Source organism: Saccoglossus kowalevskii, chromosome 6 (assembly GCF_978046115.1).
Source record: "Saccoglossus kowalevskii chromosome 6, keSacKowa6.1, whole genome shotgun sequence".
Lineage (NCBI taxonomy): Eukaryota > Metazoa > Hemichordata > Enteropneusta > Harrimaniidae > Saccoglossus > Saccoglossus kowalevskii.
The window spans coordinates 35,936,147-35,953,065 of NC_140646.1; the positions used below are offsets into that span (position 1 = coordinate 35,936,147).

Consider the following 16,919-nt stretch of genomic DNA (forward strand, 5'->3'; position numbering starts at 1 on the left):
TGGCTACAGACTGTGCTATCCTACTGATGACACTAATCCGTTCTGAGACTGCGTTTGGGAAAATAACACGTGGTCCGTGCTAACCGCTGTGTTGAATGAATCATGAAACAGATTAGTATATGCCCAACCCCATCCTATTTATATATACATATATATTACTTTTAGTTCAGGTAATGTTAACGTTAACCACCCCCCATTCTGACTATAAAACAAGGCGTCACAATGTCTATCATGGCAATACTTCCATGGACAGATCCAGTAAACCTTTGTTTTTCAGTCTTAGGAGGCCGGAAACCCGCCCATTTTTACAATTTGTGAATATGAATATCATACTACTGATTATATATCAAATCTATAATAATTGCTTTAGCGCTGGTTGATATGTTATTGAAAACCTGGTTAGATTTGAGTGCAGAGATGAAAAATAATCATTGTTACATAACAGTGCCGTAAATACGTTTTTATTTGCTCATAAGCAGATTCCCAGTGTATACCTACAGCGAAGGCTTTTAATGTAAATGTTTTTTGGTGAAATCATTGCATGAATGCCAACTGGAGCATTTGACAGGAGGAACATGTGTCACACGTAGTATTAACGTTGACTAGGTAACTGAGTGTACTATTATGCAGTATTTAAGTGATGTACGAAATGCTGCTTTATTACCGGTTTATTGACCGAGTGTGGATCACTTTTTGGATTAGTATTTGTGTGGAAACTGGTTGCCATGGTGTTTTCCCGGTGCCATGGTATGTGGCTTATTTTAGACTGTTGAAATTCACCGCGTACAGGAGCGAGACACGGGTTGGGGATGTCTTTCCTAAATTTGGAGTTTTTTATGCTAATTGAGAGTGACCGACCTTTGTCCTGGAGAGGCGAGTTGTCGGATTGGTTGAAGGAACGCGCTGGAAACAGGACAGCAAAATGGGGTGTATGGAAAACGAAGACCTTGGAAAACGAAGACCTAAGACCCTGGAAAACGAAGACCCTGGAAAACGAAGACTCTGGAAAACGAAGACCATGGAAAACGAAGACCCTGGAAAACGAAGACCCTGGAAAAAGAAGACCATGGAAAACGAAGACCATGGAAAACGAAGACCCTGGAATGTTCCTATGACGCAATTGATACACGAATTCGCCCAATATCGGGCATTTACTTTCATTGTGAACTAACTTCCCGTACGAAATTCTTCATAATAAATTAAACTAACTATTTTTAATTGTGAAATTACAATGTATGGAAAACGAAGACCCTGGAAAACGAAGACTCTGGAAAACGAAGACCCTGGAAAACGAAGACCCTGGAAAACGAAGACCATGGAAAACGAAGACCATGGAAAACGAAGACCATGGAAAACGAAGACCCTGGAAAACTAAGATCCTGGAAAACGAAGACCATGGAAAACGAAGACCCTGGAAAACAAAGACCATGGAAAACGAAGACCCCGGAATGTTCCTATGACGCCAATGATACACGAATTCGCCCAATATCGGGCATTTACTTTCATTGTGAACTCGTTAACTAACTTCCCGTACGAATTTTATTGCGGGGTGAAGATTCATCTAAATCAGGCGAATAACGGCATTGATTCCTGACTGAACACTTGTAGCAGAGAAGGGGAATCATCCGAGTCGCCGCTGGGGTCAGCTGTGAGGCTGAGGGAGTCTTGGATCCTGTGAAACGAACTTTCCATGATTGAAAGACGTTGCGCTCCTACAAACCACGAGGCTGATGTTGTAACCCCGATCGGTTGCCTGCTGTTGTGCGGTAAGCTTGGGACATCGACGAGTGATCAAGACGGCGTGGGATTTGCTGGTAAGCGAGTAAATCGAAAGAAGACTCCGAGGTAAACCGTCTGATTCATGTGTGATAGTATCAGGGGGAAATTCTCCTTCTCTCTCTGGGTTCTCCACACGTGTCAGGGGGGAATCTCGTCTCGTCTCAATATCGTGTCCCCTTGAGGTACGGGATCGGGAAAGTCACTTATACTTTACAGTCAAATAAGACGCACACAACGAAATACGTTTCAGCTCTCGTCTTAGTCGGTCTTTCGGCACTCTATAAGACACAGCGCCCTGGGGAAAAGTCCCCAAGACTCTCACAAGGCTGAACCAAGACTCGCCCAAGACTGGACTGCGTCAAGGCTCGCCCCAAGACTCTCTTAGACTGGACTCGACTGCCCAGGACTGCACTCTCTCTACTGCGCCTCTCGTGCTGTGCTCCCCAAGACCAACTCAAACTCTCTTTATTCATTTTCACAACTCTAACCAATTACAAAGCAGTAAAAGACTCTAGGGCGTAACCTTCAATCATAAAGCCAATCACACTAAGTACTGAATACGTCATATCTTTTGATTAATCGTTCACTACATTAATAACTATGGATACCAACTGTCAGAATCGCGACGGATATCTCGTAATTAGTTCCAAAGCACTGAGCCAAGTTCCGTCCAAAACTTCAAATAGGCCTAAACGATGACAGACATAACACAGCAATTGAGCTAATAATCAGCTAATTAAGTCGGTTAACAGATACGCGAAAATAAATTCATGACACATCCCTTCACCCAAACGGAGATTGTGCCTCTTGGCATAACACGTTCATAAATCAAAGATACCGTCAGCCACTCATCGTCATAGGGTTAAATACAATACTAAGAAAAGGTATAAATCAAAAAGAGTAAAACACACTAATTAAGTACAATGATTATAAAGTCTAAATACAATGGTTATAAAGTCACAAATATCAACGGTTATAAATCAAAAACAAGGGAAAGGCTACCAATCGACTCACTTTTCTCAAAACGGTTTGATGAGATAACCCTTCGCTGCACTGTCTCCGTTACTAAGGTTACAAACTCTATATCAAAAGGTCAAAAAAACTAAGGCGTGGCGGTGTAACCAAGCGATCAGCCAATCGCTGCAGTCGACAGCATGATCACGTGATTACCAGGGATGCGTCTCTCGGTTAAAGCATTGCAAAGCGGTAACTAATAAACAATGAATAACAAGCTATTACTCAAACTCCTGTCATATACGCTTATAAACTTCAACTGAACTCACATGTCGTTAATCTAAACACAAGTCATACGGTGTGGAAACAGAATGCAAAGACAAAGCTATCATAACACATTACTCCTCTGGCAAAAAGATGGGGAAAAGACTAAAACGATAGAAACTACTGAGTTACATATAATCCTGTCAATCATGAACAAAAGCTTGCGTTATCAAACAATACGTATATAAGCGCACCAAACTCTCATCCCAAAAAAGACATTAAAAAACGTTACAAAGGTGCTCTAAACTCAAAAAGCGTCAGAAGTATTCCGGAAACAACACATAAACAAAAACAACTCTTAAAACGTCGGTATCTCTGTACTCGACAAATCTCAAAACTCTGAAAAACTCATTGGGGCATTACTTTCCCCATCATAATCCGTACTCATAAACTCATTAAAACTCCATAAAACATCACAAAACTCAAAACACTGTGTTGTAAATACTTGTCCACTGAAGCGCACTTAAATCGTTATAAAGGACCTCGCACGTCACTAAATATCAGTTTAAAACAAAGATCTGGGCGCTTACATACATACAATTCGACATCACAAAAAAAACCCGGTAAAAACAATAGGAAAAGCAAGCAATACATTACATTACTGAGCAATAGGGTTAGGGTTGTGGAAAAGAGTTCAACGTCCTTGAGTTACACAGTGTCAGTTACAGTGTCCAGCGAGCGGTTCTCTAAGCAAATAGCTAAAGTTCTAATTCAAAGTCTATAAGCGTCTCTTCTCTTGTCGCGTTATTCTGGGTCGTTCTTTGTCATCTTCTTGTCTTTAATGTCGCTCAATTCTTAATTATACAGTCCTATACGATACTCGTCCTTCATAAGGGGTTCAGAAGTCTTCATCTCTTCAGCGTTGTACATCGGTGCCATACCGGTAAAGCCGTTAGTCGTCAAGCGCGGTTTCTGAGTCGTCTCTGCCATGGAGCCAGTTAGTTCGGTTCGCAAGAAAGACACACCTTCGCCATTTCACTTTTCTTCACAGGATGTCAATGTGCGTAAGACGCAATGCCCGGATTCTCCACCACATATCAGGGGGAAATTCTCCTTCTCTCTCTGGGTTCTCCACACGTGTCAGGGGGGAATCTCGTCTCGTCTCTATATCGTGTCCCCTTGAGGTACGGGATCGGGAAAGTCACTTATACATTACAGTCAAATAAGACGCACACAACGAAATACGTTTCAGCTCTCGTCTTAGTCGGTCTTTCGAGCACTCTATAAGACACAGCGCCCTGGGGAAAAGTCCCCAAGACTATCACAAGGCTGAACCAAGACTCGCCCAAGACTGGACTGCGTCAAGGCTCCCCCCAAGACTCTCTTAGACTGGACTCGACTGCCCAGGACTGCACTCTCTCTACTGCGTCTCTCGTGCTGTGCTCCCCAAGACCAACTCAAACTCTCTTTATTCATTTTCACAACTCTAACCAATTACAAAGCAGTAAAAGACTCTAGGGCGTAACCTTCAATCATAAAGCCAATCACACTAAGTACTGAATACGTCATATCTTTTGATTAATCGTTCACTACATTAATAACTATGGATACCAACTGTCAGAATCGCGACGGATATCTCGTAATTAGTTCCAAATCACTGAGCCAAGTTCCATCCAAAACTTCAAATAGGCATAAACGATGACAGACATAACACAGCAATTGAGCTAATAATCAGCTAATTCAGTCGGTTAACAGATACGTGAAAATAAATTCATGACAATAGGCCGACTTCGCCATAACCGAGTATTACATCTGTCACGATAATAAACTGTAGTGATACTCAGGTCGACGACGAGTTGGATGCAATGTAATGACCGTTTATTAGCGAGCTCGAAATCACTCTCTCCCTGGGTTATTTCCCCACCGCTCCTGTTTCGGTTTCCTTGGGTTAATTATTGTTTCAATGTTGTTGTGCTGAGATATTGTCCGTGTCGGATCTTGAGTGCAAGCATTACATTTTTGATTTGTGGTTTGTTTGCCGCCAAAATTGTATTCGCCAGCGCGCGAATTTTGGACACTTGCTCAAGTTGAACGGAAAATATGTCAACAACATGGTTGCTGGTTTCCACTGATTTAGTTTGATGTGTATAAGCTTTCACAAATTGACTTTTTGTTAAACTTGTGAAATGTTATTTTTCTGTTTCGTTGCGTTTTATTCCGATTAGTAAGTGTTGTGACGTCATTAAGACTATTGCCATAATATTAAAGGAGTTGCACGCAACTTGGTAGAGACTGTACTGGTGCAGAGCGTGGTATAGTGCTGGCTGATAGTTTGTACAGTGGCATTTGGAAAGAGACATTTGATTACTTGTTTCACTGAACTGTAGAGATATTTTTGTGCATTGAGTGCTGTTTCAGACACAACTGTGTAGTAGTAGCTGTGATTTATGATATATGTTGCTGCTGATGTTTTGCAGTTTACTGATCTTGTATTGCATGACTGCTAGTTGTTTGATAATATACCGTTTATTGTTCAGAATTATTAAAGTCTCATTATTTGTGCTATCGTGTTTGTGGGTACGGTTAGAGCTGGTTCGACACAATACTTATCCATTGCCCTTGATTTGGATTGAGAGGACTCTTCTCTGGACTGTGTGTGCCTTTTATACAGTGAGGAAAAATTTATACTCCCCCTTCGCCCACTTCGGATCCGAAATATTGGTCTGATAGCCTGTTTGTGTTTGGTTGCCTGGCGACAAGTGGATGAGGGCGGGACACATGGTTTAGAATCATCGTTGCCAAGTTATATATATAATTTCTGCATTTCGGAAATTATATAGTAGTTGTTCTGAAAACCGTCCCTAGATGGCAGACACCATCTGCTACTTATGGGAATGTTATTTTATGCAGCTAACATTATGGATGGCAATATATACAACGACTAAAGTTTGTGTTTAAATCGCTGGGAAACATGTACTAGCTGTATCTCCTCGTCAGTGTAATGCTGACTCCAGTGACTAATCAAAGAAAGCTTAGAAAGAACTCCCATGTGCTGAGAGTATTGGAAACACATTAAATATAATTCGAAATTACTTAGCTGAAAACTAATTATGCAAATCAGAAAATTAATATGACCAGATTTGAGTGTAAAACTAATGAGGTATGCGCAATGTAACAGAAAATCTATGTCTCCAAGTTTAATTGAAATGTGATTAGAACCAAAAAATTATGAATTATTATGCTTATTAGGGAATTAATATGAACAGATTTTTACCCCAAACTAATTAGGTTTGTACATTGTCCTAGAGCATCTTTGTACTAAGTTTCATTGAAATGGAATAATTAGTACCGTGAAAACTCCAAAATTTCGGCCCCTCTGAAAATTCGACCACCTATTTATTTGCCGGGTTTCGGTGTTTTATTTACCTCCAAATTTTCGACTCCACTAAAAATTGCCGACTCATTCTTATTCGAAAATTGAGACCAGTTTTAGTTTTCCCCCAAACGAAAAAAAACCCGATGTGAGCGTTCAAACGGGACCTTCCTCGAAGGCATGAATCCGGGTTTCTGATTGACTGAGAGATTTTTATTTTATTGGTAACGAAAATATATTCTAAATAAACGAAGTTTCAAATAAAAACGAACACAAAAATCTCGGCATGCTGCGTTTCTGAATTGTTGATTATTACTGTACTCAGTAGTGATTATAATAATGTACACAAAATAAATTTGTTGAATGGTTATGAAATACAAATAAAAGTCAACTTAGTTTCATCATAAGCGAATGATTCCGGTCTCGTATAAACGTTTGATGCTGTAGGATATCCGCCATGTTCTCTTAGGTCAAATAGGTCAAATCGCTAATTAACCAATCAAAAAGCTGGATGATGCCAATGTGTTCAAATTACCATAGCTTATTTAAATATGTTAATGTTATTGAACGCAATGCGGAAGAGATTGATGTTGTAGTACGATATTTTGGCTTGGATTTTGATGCGAAAACAGCATGATTTTTTTTAAATAAAAAAAATTAGTTGTTTTTAAAAAATAAACTGGTCATCTGAAGAATAATTTAACATTGTTCACAGTGATAACAGCTCATTCTCGAAAGGAAGCTTACCCGCTCACGCTAGTCACGATAAAAATCATACACGTGTACTCTTGAATAGACAGACGTCAATGACTACGGTAAAACTTACTCTATTTTAGCCGACAGGATTGATTGAAATGTCCGAAAAATACACCTTAAAAGTCCCATTTTATTTTCTTAAATCCCATTTTATTTTTTAATCCAAGGGCGAATTTACGGCAGAATTTGGTCCCTCAAATAAGGGACACGTGAGCTTTGATTCTAACCGGATACATTGCACTGGGTCGGGGAGATAGTTTGCTAAACTTCCATGTATCTTTTGTCCAATGGGTACCTGTACTTCGAACATTCGCAAGTTTTCCTAGGTAGTGCGAGACAGCTTTGTCTTTTGACCTATTAGTTTTGTGCTGACCTCTTCTCCGCGTCTTGATGTTTTGTTTTGCTTGTCATAATACTCACTGATTGATGACTTTGTTTAGATTTTGAGTTACAACTCGGCCACGACCTTTGCTTTTACCGTGAAACATGAGGAAGTTTACGTCAATTGACGGACATTGCATTTTTTAAAAACTAATGAAGCACACTGTCTATCATCCCCATTTTTTCATTTGCTGATTTCTATTCTGAAAAATTCGGCCGTCCGAAAATGCACCTTAATTTTGACTCTAAAAACAAGTCACATTTCTAACACAAATTATTTAAAACCGGTCGAAATTTTGGAGTTTTTACGGTACTTTAGATATCAGTGTGAAAGCTTAAAATTGGTTAATTATGCAAATTAGGTACTTAATATGTACAGATTTTAACCCACAATTATTCAGGTCTGTCTATTGTCCTACAGCATCCATGTACATTCATTGATATGTGATGTATAGTACCTGAGATATCAGTGTGAAAGTTGGTTAATTATGCAAATTAGGTGATTAATATGCACAAATATTTACCGGAAACTAATTGGGTCTGCATAATTCTAGATTCATTGAAATGTGATGATTAGTACTTTAGATATCAGTAGAAAAGCTGAAAATTAATTATGCAAATTAGGTAATTAATATGCACAATTATTTACCCTAAAACTAATCAGGTCTCTGCATAGTCCTAAAGGATCTATGTACCAAGTTTCATTGAAATGCGATGATTAGTACTTGAGATACCCGTGGAAAAGCTGAAAATTAACTAATTATGCAAATTAGGTAATTAATATGCACAAATATTTATCGAAAACAATCAATCTCTGCATAGTCCTTGAGTATGTAAGTACCAAGTTTCATTGAAATGTAATGCTAACTACTTATATCAAATGCTGAAAATGAATTAATTATGCAAATTATGTAATTAATATGTACTGATATTACCATAAAAACTATCAGGTCTGTGCAGTGTCGTATGACATCTATGTACCAAGTTTCATTGAAATGTGATGATTAGTACTTGAGATATCAGTGGAAAAACCGAAAATTGACTAATCATTATGCAAATTAGGTAATTAGTATCCACGGATTATTACCAAAAACTAATCAAAACCTAGCATTAGTTCAGAGCATCTATGTACCAAGTTTCATCAAAATCCAATGAGTGGTTGTTTAGATATCAGTGGAACAGTCATGGAACCACTAAAAAATAGCTAATTATCATGCAAATTAGGTAATTAATATGCACGGATTTTTACCAAAAATTAATCAAATCTGCGCATATGTTCAGAGCATCTATGTACCAAGTTTCATCAAAATCCAATGAGTGGTTCTTTAGATATCAGTGGAACAGTCATAGAACAGCTAAAAATTAGCTAATTATCATGCAAATTAGGTAATTAACGAGCATGGATTTTTACCAAAACCTAATCAAATCTGCGCATTGGCCCAGAGCATCTATGCACCAAGTTTCATCAAAAAACGATGTATGGTTCTTGAGATAGCAGTGGAACAGTCGGACACACATACACACATACACACACACATACACACATACAGACATACAGACACACTAACTGCAAAGACTCCCATTTTGTGCTTCGCACATGGGAGTCAAAAAGCGTTCTACTCATGCCCAGTAGTAATTGACTCGTGATTTTTCAGAATAGATTTGGTTTTGTTGTACCAGGCACCAACAGATCTAGGTCAGGTCGAGCCAGGATCGTGGTCATGGTATAATGTTAACATCACGTGTAATCAAAGAAAGCTTAGAAAGAACTCCCATGTGCTGAGAGTATTGGAGACACATTAAATATAATTTGAAATTACTTAGCTGAAAACTAATTATGCAAATCAGAAAATTAATATGACCAGATTTGAGTGTAAAACTAATGAGGTCTGCGCAATGTAACAGAAAATCTATGTCTCCAAGTTTAATTGAAATGTGATTAGAACCAAAAAACCAAAAAATTATGAATTATTATGCTTATTAGGGAATTAATATGAACAGATTTTTACCCCAAACTAATTAGGTTTGTACATTGTCCTAGAGCATCTTTGTACTAAGTTTCATTGAAATGGAATAATTAGTACCGTGAAAACTCCAAAATTTCGACCCCTCTAAAAATTCGAACGCCTATTTATTTGCCGGGTTTCGGTGTTTTATTTACCTCCAAATTTTCGACTCCACTAAAAATTGCCGACTCATTCTTATTCGAAAATTGCGACCAGTTTTAGTTTTCCCCCAAACGAAAAAAAAAACGATGTGAGCGTTCAAACGGGACCTTCCTCGAAGGCATGAATCCGGGTTTCTGATTGACTGAGAGATTTTTATTTTATTGGTAACGAAAATATATTCTAAATAAACGAAGTTTCAAATAAAAACGAACACAAAAATCTCGGCATGCTGCGTTTCTGAGTTGTTGATTATTACTGTACTCAGTAGTGATTATAATAATGTACACAAAATAAATTTGTTGAATGGTTATGAAATACAAATAAAAGTCAACTTAGTTTCATCGTAAGCGAATGATTCCGGTCTCGTATAAACGTTTGATGCTGTAGGATATCCGCCATGTTCTCTTAGGTCAAATAGGTCAAATCGCTAATTAACCAATCAAAAAGCTGGATGATGCCAACGTGTTCAAATTACCATAGCTTATTTAAATAGATTGATGTTGTAGTACGATATTTTGGCTTGGATTTTGATGCGAAAACGGCATGATTTTTTTTAAATAAAAAAATTAGTTGTTTTTAAAAAATAAACTGGTCATCTGAAGAATAATTTAACATTGTTCACAGTGATAACAGCTCATTCTCGAAAGGAAGCTTACCCGCTCACGCTAGTCACGATAAAAATCATACACGTGTACTCTTGAATAGACAAACGTCAATGACTACGGTAAAACTTAGACTCTATTTTAGCCGGCAGGATTGATTGAAATGTCCGAAAAATGACGCCAAAATACACCTTAAAAGTCCCATTTTATTTTCTTAAATCCCATTTTATTTTTTAATCCAAGGGCGAATTTACGGCAGAATTTGGTCCCTCAAATAAGGGACACGTGAGCTTTGATTCTAACCGGATACATTGCACTGGGTCGGGGAGATAGTTTGCTAAACTTCCATGCATCTTTTGTCCAATGGGTACCTGTACTTCGAACATTCGCAAGTTTTTCTAGGTAGTGCTAGACAGCTTTGTCTTTTGACCTATTAGTTTTGTGCTGACCTCTTCTCCGCGTCTTGATGTTTTGTTTTGCTTGTCATAATACTCACTGATTGATGACTTTGTTTAGATTTTGAGTTACAACTCGGCCACGACCTTTGCTTTTACCGTGAAACATGAGGAAGTTTACGTCAATTGACGGACATTGCATTTTTTAAAAACTAATGAAGCACACTGTCTATCATCCCCATTTTTTCATTTGCTGATTTCTATTCTGAAAAATTCGACCGTCCGAAAATGCACCTTAATTTTGACTCTAAAAACACGTCACATATCTAACACCAATTATTTAAAACCGGTCGAAATTTTGGAGTTTTTACGGTACTTTAGATATCAGTGTGAAAGCTTAAAATTGGTTAATTATGCAAATTAGGTAATTAATATGTACAGATTTTAACCCACAATTATTCAGGTCTGTCTATTGTCCTACAGCATCCATGTACATTCATTGATATGTGATGTATAGTACCTGAGATATCAGTGTGAAAGTTGGTTAATTATGCAAATTAGGTGATTAATATGCACAAATATTTACCGGAAACTAATTGGGTCTGCATAATTCTAGATTCATTGAAATGTGATGATTAGTACTTTAGATATCAGTAGAAAAGCTGAAAATTAATTATGCAAATTAGGTAATTAATATGCACAATTATTTACCCTAAAACTAATCAGGTCTCTGCATAGTCCTAAAGGATCTATGTACCAAGTTTCATTGAAATGCGATGATTAGTACTTGAGATACCCGTGGAAAAGCTGAAAATTAACTAATTATGCAAATTAGGTGATTAATATGCACAAATATTTATCGAAAACAATCAATCTCTGCATAGTCCTTGAGTATGTAAGTTTCATTGAAATGTAATGCTAACTACTTATATCAAATGCTGAAAATTAATTAATTATGCAAATTAGGTAATTAATATGTACTGATATTACCATAAAAACTATCAGGTCTGTGCAGTGTCGTATGACATCTATGTACCAAGTTTCATTGAAATGTGATGATTAGTACTTGAGATATCAGTGGAAAAACCGAAAATTGACTAATCATTATGCAAATTAGGTAATTAGTATCCACGGATTATTACCAAAAACTAATCAAAACCTAGCATGAGTTCAGAGCATCTATGTACCAAGTTTCATCAAAATCCAATGAGTGGTTGTTTAGATATCAGTGGAACAGTCATGGAACCACTAAAAAATAGCTAATTATCATGCAAATTAGGTAATTAATATGCACGGATTTTTACCAAAAATTAATCAAATCTGCGCATATGTTCAGAGCATCTATGTACCAAGTTTCATCAAAATCCAATGAGTGGTTCTTTAGATATCAGTGGAACAGTCATAGAACAGCTAAAAATTAGCTAATTATCATGCAAATTAGGTAATTAACGAGCATGGATTTTTACCAAAACCTAATCAAATCTGCGCATTGGCCCAGAGCATCTATGCACCAAGTTTCATCAAAAACCGATGTATGGTTCTTGAGATAGCAGTGGAACAGTCGGACACACATACACACACACACACATACACACATACACACACACACATACACACACACATACAGACACACTAACTGCAAAGACTCCCATTTTGTGCTTCGCACATGGGAGTCAAAAACACTGCTGACACAACGCTCTATTATCACGTGTCCTGTCCAGCGTTACAAAACCCAAGCATTTAGCAAATTCGCTAGTATGCATATTGATGCCTCAATATTTTTTAGACTTGCTGTAACCTTGATTGAAGTGATGATATTGTACACAGTGCCATTTTGATTTGACTGGATTTACCAAATTTTTGCTGGTTACTGTATGAATGCGTTTTGTAAGATTGCACTGATGAAGTAATCATTGTGGTGTTTTTTATGATGTGATGACTAGCATTTTAGTTTCAGTCCAATATCCAATGAATGGCGGAGCTGTGGATCGGAAGTTTTTAAGATTCATTAAAGCAAATAACGAAAACTTTCATGTAAACTTAACGAGTGGACCATTAGAAACTCTGTAAATAATATCGAATAAACTGCTTGGAAAATATTATGTCAAATCAAAGTAAACATGTACTGCAGTCACAACAATTAACATTCAATGGTTATTATTCTAACACCATGTGAATATATTGTTCTTGCAGATGAGAAACACTCACTCCATGATGTCACGAGAAAGGGTTATGATTGGCAGAATGATCCTGACATGATAGAAAAAAAACCCAAATTCTAGAACCTAAACAACTTGATTGAACTTGAGAACATTCTGATGTACAGCTGTAAAAATAAAAAAATAAAATAAAATCACGTGGAACTGAATACAATGATGAATCTTAGCCAGGAACTTATGTACTGTGACTGAGATGTCTCATTTATTAGGACAATTGTTTCTGTGTGCAATAAAATATAGTGTTCAATGAAATAGTCGTACAGCATCTTCACTTCTTTAGCAGTACATATAATACTAAAACAATTAAAGTGATTTTAAACATCTATTGAAACACTGATTATTATGTCACAGAAGGTTGGAAGGGTCAGCAAGATACTGTACATGTCACTGGAGATGGAGAGTGCCAGCAAGGTACTGCAAATGTTGCTGGAGGTGGCGAGTGCCAACAAGGTACTGCAAATGTTGCTGGAAGTGGCGAGTGCCAGCAAGGTACTGTAAATGTTGCTGGAGGTGGCGAGTGCCAGCAAGGTACTGCAAATGTTGCTGGAAGTGGCGAGTGCCAGCAAGGTACTGCAAATGTTGCTGGAAGTGGCGAGTGCCAACAAGGTACTGTGAATGTTGCTGGAGGTGACGAGTGCCAGCAAGGTACTGTGAATGTTGCTGGAGGTGGCAAGTGCCAGCAAGATACTGTAAATGTTCCTTGAGAGTGCTAGCAATGTGCCATAAATATCTGTGGAGATAGCAAGTGCAAAAAAGCTACCATACATGTTGCTGGAGGTTACAAGTGCCAGCAAGATCCCTTAAATGTTGTGGAAAGTAGTACTGTTAATTTTGCATGAGGTGACGAGTTCCATCAAGGTACTGTAAATGCTGCTCGAGGTGGAGAGCAAGGTCCCTCAAATGACATGGGAGGTGGCAAGAGCCAGCAATATACTGTGAATGTCGATAGTGCTAGCAAGATACTGTAAATGTTGATAGAGGTAAATGTCGGCGGAGAATTCTAGCAAGTTACCATACATGTTGCTCAAAGTGATGAGTGCCAGCAAGGATATTTAAATGACATGGGAGGTGGCGAGTTCCAGCAGTGCATTGTAAATGTATGTAGAGGTGGTGAGTGCCAGCAGTGTACTATAAAAATCACATTCACCTAAAAATATATATATTTTTGGGGTTTTATTTGTTGCTAATATCAACAAAAAATATAAAAATCCAACTATACTATCCCATATCTACATGTTACCAGGTTAAACCACTTTTTGCTGAAAAGAGTTTCAGTGTGAAAATGAGTGCGACAGATTCCCATCTCCTGTGTTTGGAGTTTCTTATATAAATATACAGATCAAGATTCAACAAGTTACTTGTTGAATATACAGTCACGTCAGGAAATCTCGTTTTGGTAATTTAATATAGCCGTGAAAGCGCCCTCACGGTGGGTTAAGCTCCTGTTGAGTTTTAGACTGTATTTTCATATTCAATGTTGCCTCCACCCAAAAATATAATAAACTGTAATCATGTCTAAACATATAGTATCTGTTTTATCGAGATTTAGTTTTTTTTATCCAGTTTTGCAAATCACAAATGCAGTCAGCTTATTGATCTTCTATAAAAGGTTTCAGTTGAAGGGACGCATTCAATTGCATGACATCATCCATCATCTGTGTCGTCTAACAGAAACACACACTGTCATCTTTCAAATAAAGTGAAGCTAGATAGATAAATAGATATTGTAATCACCAGGTTAAAAGAAAATTTAACTCGGTTCTTTTCCGAGGTTGGTAACTCTGGAATGTATGTGGTGGATTGCTTGGTAATGACATGAAATGCATTCATTCTTTTATTGCTACAGTGTCTCTGCATCATGCCTGAGAGCGTCTCTGACCCTGGCTCAAACATTTAAAATCTTTGGGTTCCACTCATTTACGAGCTGTAATAATATTCAGTTCGTGGAGTTTTATTTCTTGTCCTTTCTGTGACTGTTCCAAAACATACTGGGCCATTTGCGAGCTTAATATTAGCTTCTTTGGATGCACAGCTTTGACCTCTGTGTCTGACAATGCTTAGAAATCCGTGAAGGGTTTTCCAAATTACAGGTATTCTCTACAGGTACTCTGAAAGGAAAGGTAGACTTTTTCTAAGGTATTTTTTTTCTCTGGCTCACTTCCCTATACTGAGCTGGTGACATCATCAAGTAATTACGTGTCTCGTCAGATGCCCATGATATGCCTTTATTGTACACTCCAGTCTTTGTTGGTAATTTTTGGAGATTTTCTGATAGCTTGTGATGCAGTGATTCTGAAAACCAATGTTTTTTCGTCACTCTAATGACGTCCATATTTAATTTTAAAATAGCCGCCACTTATATTATAAATTCATGTACCCCCGCTTCTAAGTAATACAAGTTTTTAGTTTACACAGGCACGAATATAGTATGCGATGCCATGGATGATATTAATTTCAATTTTCCCGGTGTTTTCATACAATTGAAAATGGCTTGACACAGTCAGCACACTGCGCATGTCATGAATTAATACCCAAGATGACTACGTCACTTCACAAATCGAATGCGTACCAAAATAGATCATATATTCCATACAATATGTTATATTATTACATATGTACTGCAGTTTATTTTGATTCGTCCATGAAATCAAAATCGGTATTTCCACAACCCATATGCAAATGAGGTCTGAGAGCAAACGAAGTAGTCCCTTCAGGAGTACAGTTTTTCGAAATAAACAATATTTAGAAGTATGATATTTTCCCCTTGGGGTACATGAATATACTTGCCGAGTGAAATGAAATTTGAACAACAGTAATGGTACTTTTAGACAGTCACTTATTTTGGCCCAAACTAATTTGCATATCACCCATGCAATAATGTTTTCGGTATTTTCACGGTCGATATGCAAATGAACATGATATTTTCATTGGCTACCGAACTATTTTTATTTTGTAAACACATTTTCGTCTGCTATTTTTATCCAGTTCAAATCGTTCAACAACATTTTTGGCATGTCAAGTGTACATCACATGGAATACCACGATTGGGAGAACTTAATGTATGTTGACCACCTGGAAACTGAGTTTTATAAACCTTGAAGGGCTCTCAGAAGATCCACCAGCAGTAAAATCTGCGATTACTATGCAGCCGCAACCATCAGCATCGAGATACCAGGTTTCTGCTGGCGACGCTGCGGCGTTACTCAGTTCCAAATAAAAATTACCAACGCCAAAAGAGCAACATTTTAACCGGTAATCAAGACACAGTCAATCCACGACCAGCAAGCAACATCACACACGAAGTTGTAGCGTGCAGCTCAGCGACAACCGCTGTCGACGAAAGTCATCCCGTCAGTGGGGTACCGCAGTTGCACGGCATGTTTGCGGAACTTTTAACTTCAATATAAACTGTGTATCATAGTCGTCCAGTTCAAATTCTGGTTCTGTCGTGTTCCCAACTAAACGTCAACGAGTTATTTATTCGGACAGTGACTCAGATTAGACGTCTGATTATTTTAATTTCAAACAAACAGTGACACGCGTTCTCCGGGCGCGTTCTACACTGACACGCGCTGCTAGAGCGTAACACTTATATTGGAACATATTAATGGGCAATGGGGTTCCCCGACCTAAATTCCATCCCGGTTTGCACGTTCTTTCTTTAATACGAAATAATCAAGTATGGAACATATTTAATAATAACAGAACCCCACACCCTCCCCGTGGCTTTCGTTGCGTATGGAAGTTATTTTCACTCGAGATGCGGTGTATTCTGCTGCTGACGGCCGCAGGATACACCGCATCACTCGTGAAAATAACTTCCATACGCAACGAAAGCCACGGGGAGGGTGTGGGGTTCTGTCATATTATAGTATTACACTTTTATTCATTTTTAGAGATGAACTGTTTGGCTGAGAAAAAAATATCCGTTTCTCGTTTCCGCGTGCATCATTTTGAACCATGCGCCTCGGACGTTTTTTTCCTTCTAAAAGCATTCCAAAATGCGCTTGTACTCGCACTTGTTTCAA

At 38.0% G+C, this 16,919-nt stretch overlaps 1 long non-coding RNA gene across 1 annotated transcript; it reads left to right on the forward strand.

The window, feature by feature from the left end:
• Positions 1-1,729: 1,729 nt before the first annotated feature.
• LOC144361008 (uncharacterized) lies at positions 1,730-13,143 on the forward strand. Its single transcript, XR_014929853.1, has 2 exons — positions 1,730-1,845; positions 12,866-13,143. It is a non-coding gene; the product is annotated as an uncharacterized LOC144361008 (long non-coding RNA).
• Positions 13,144-16,919: the final 3,776 nt, after the last annotated feature.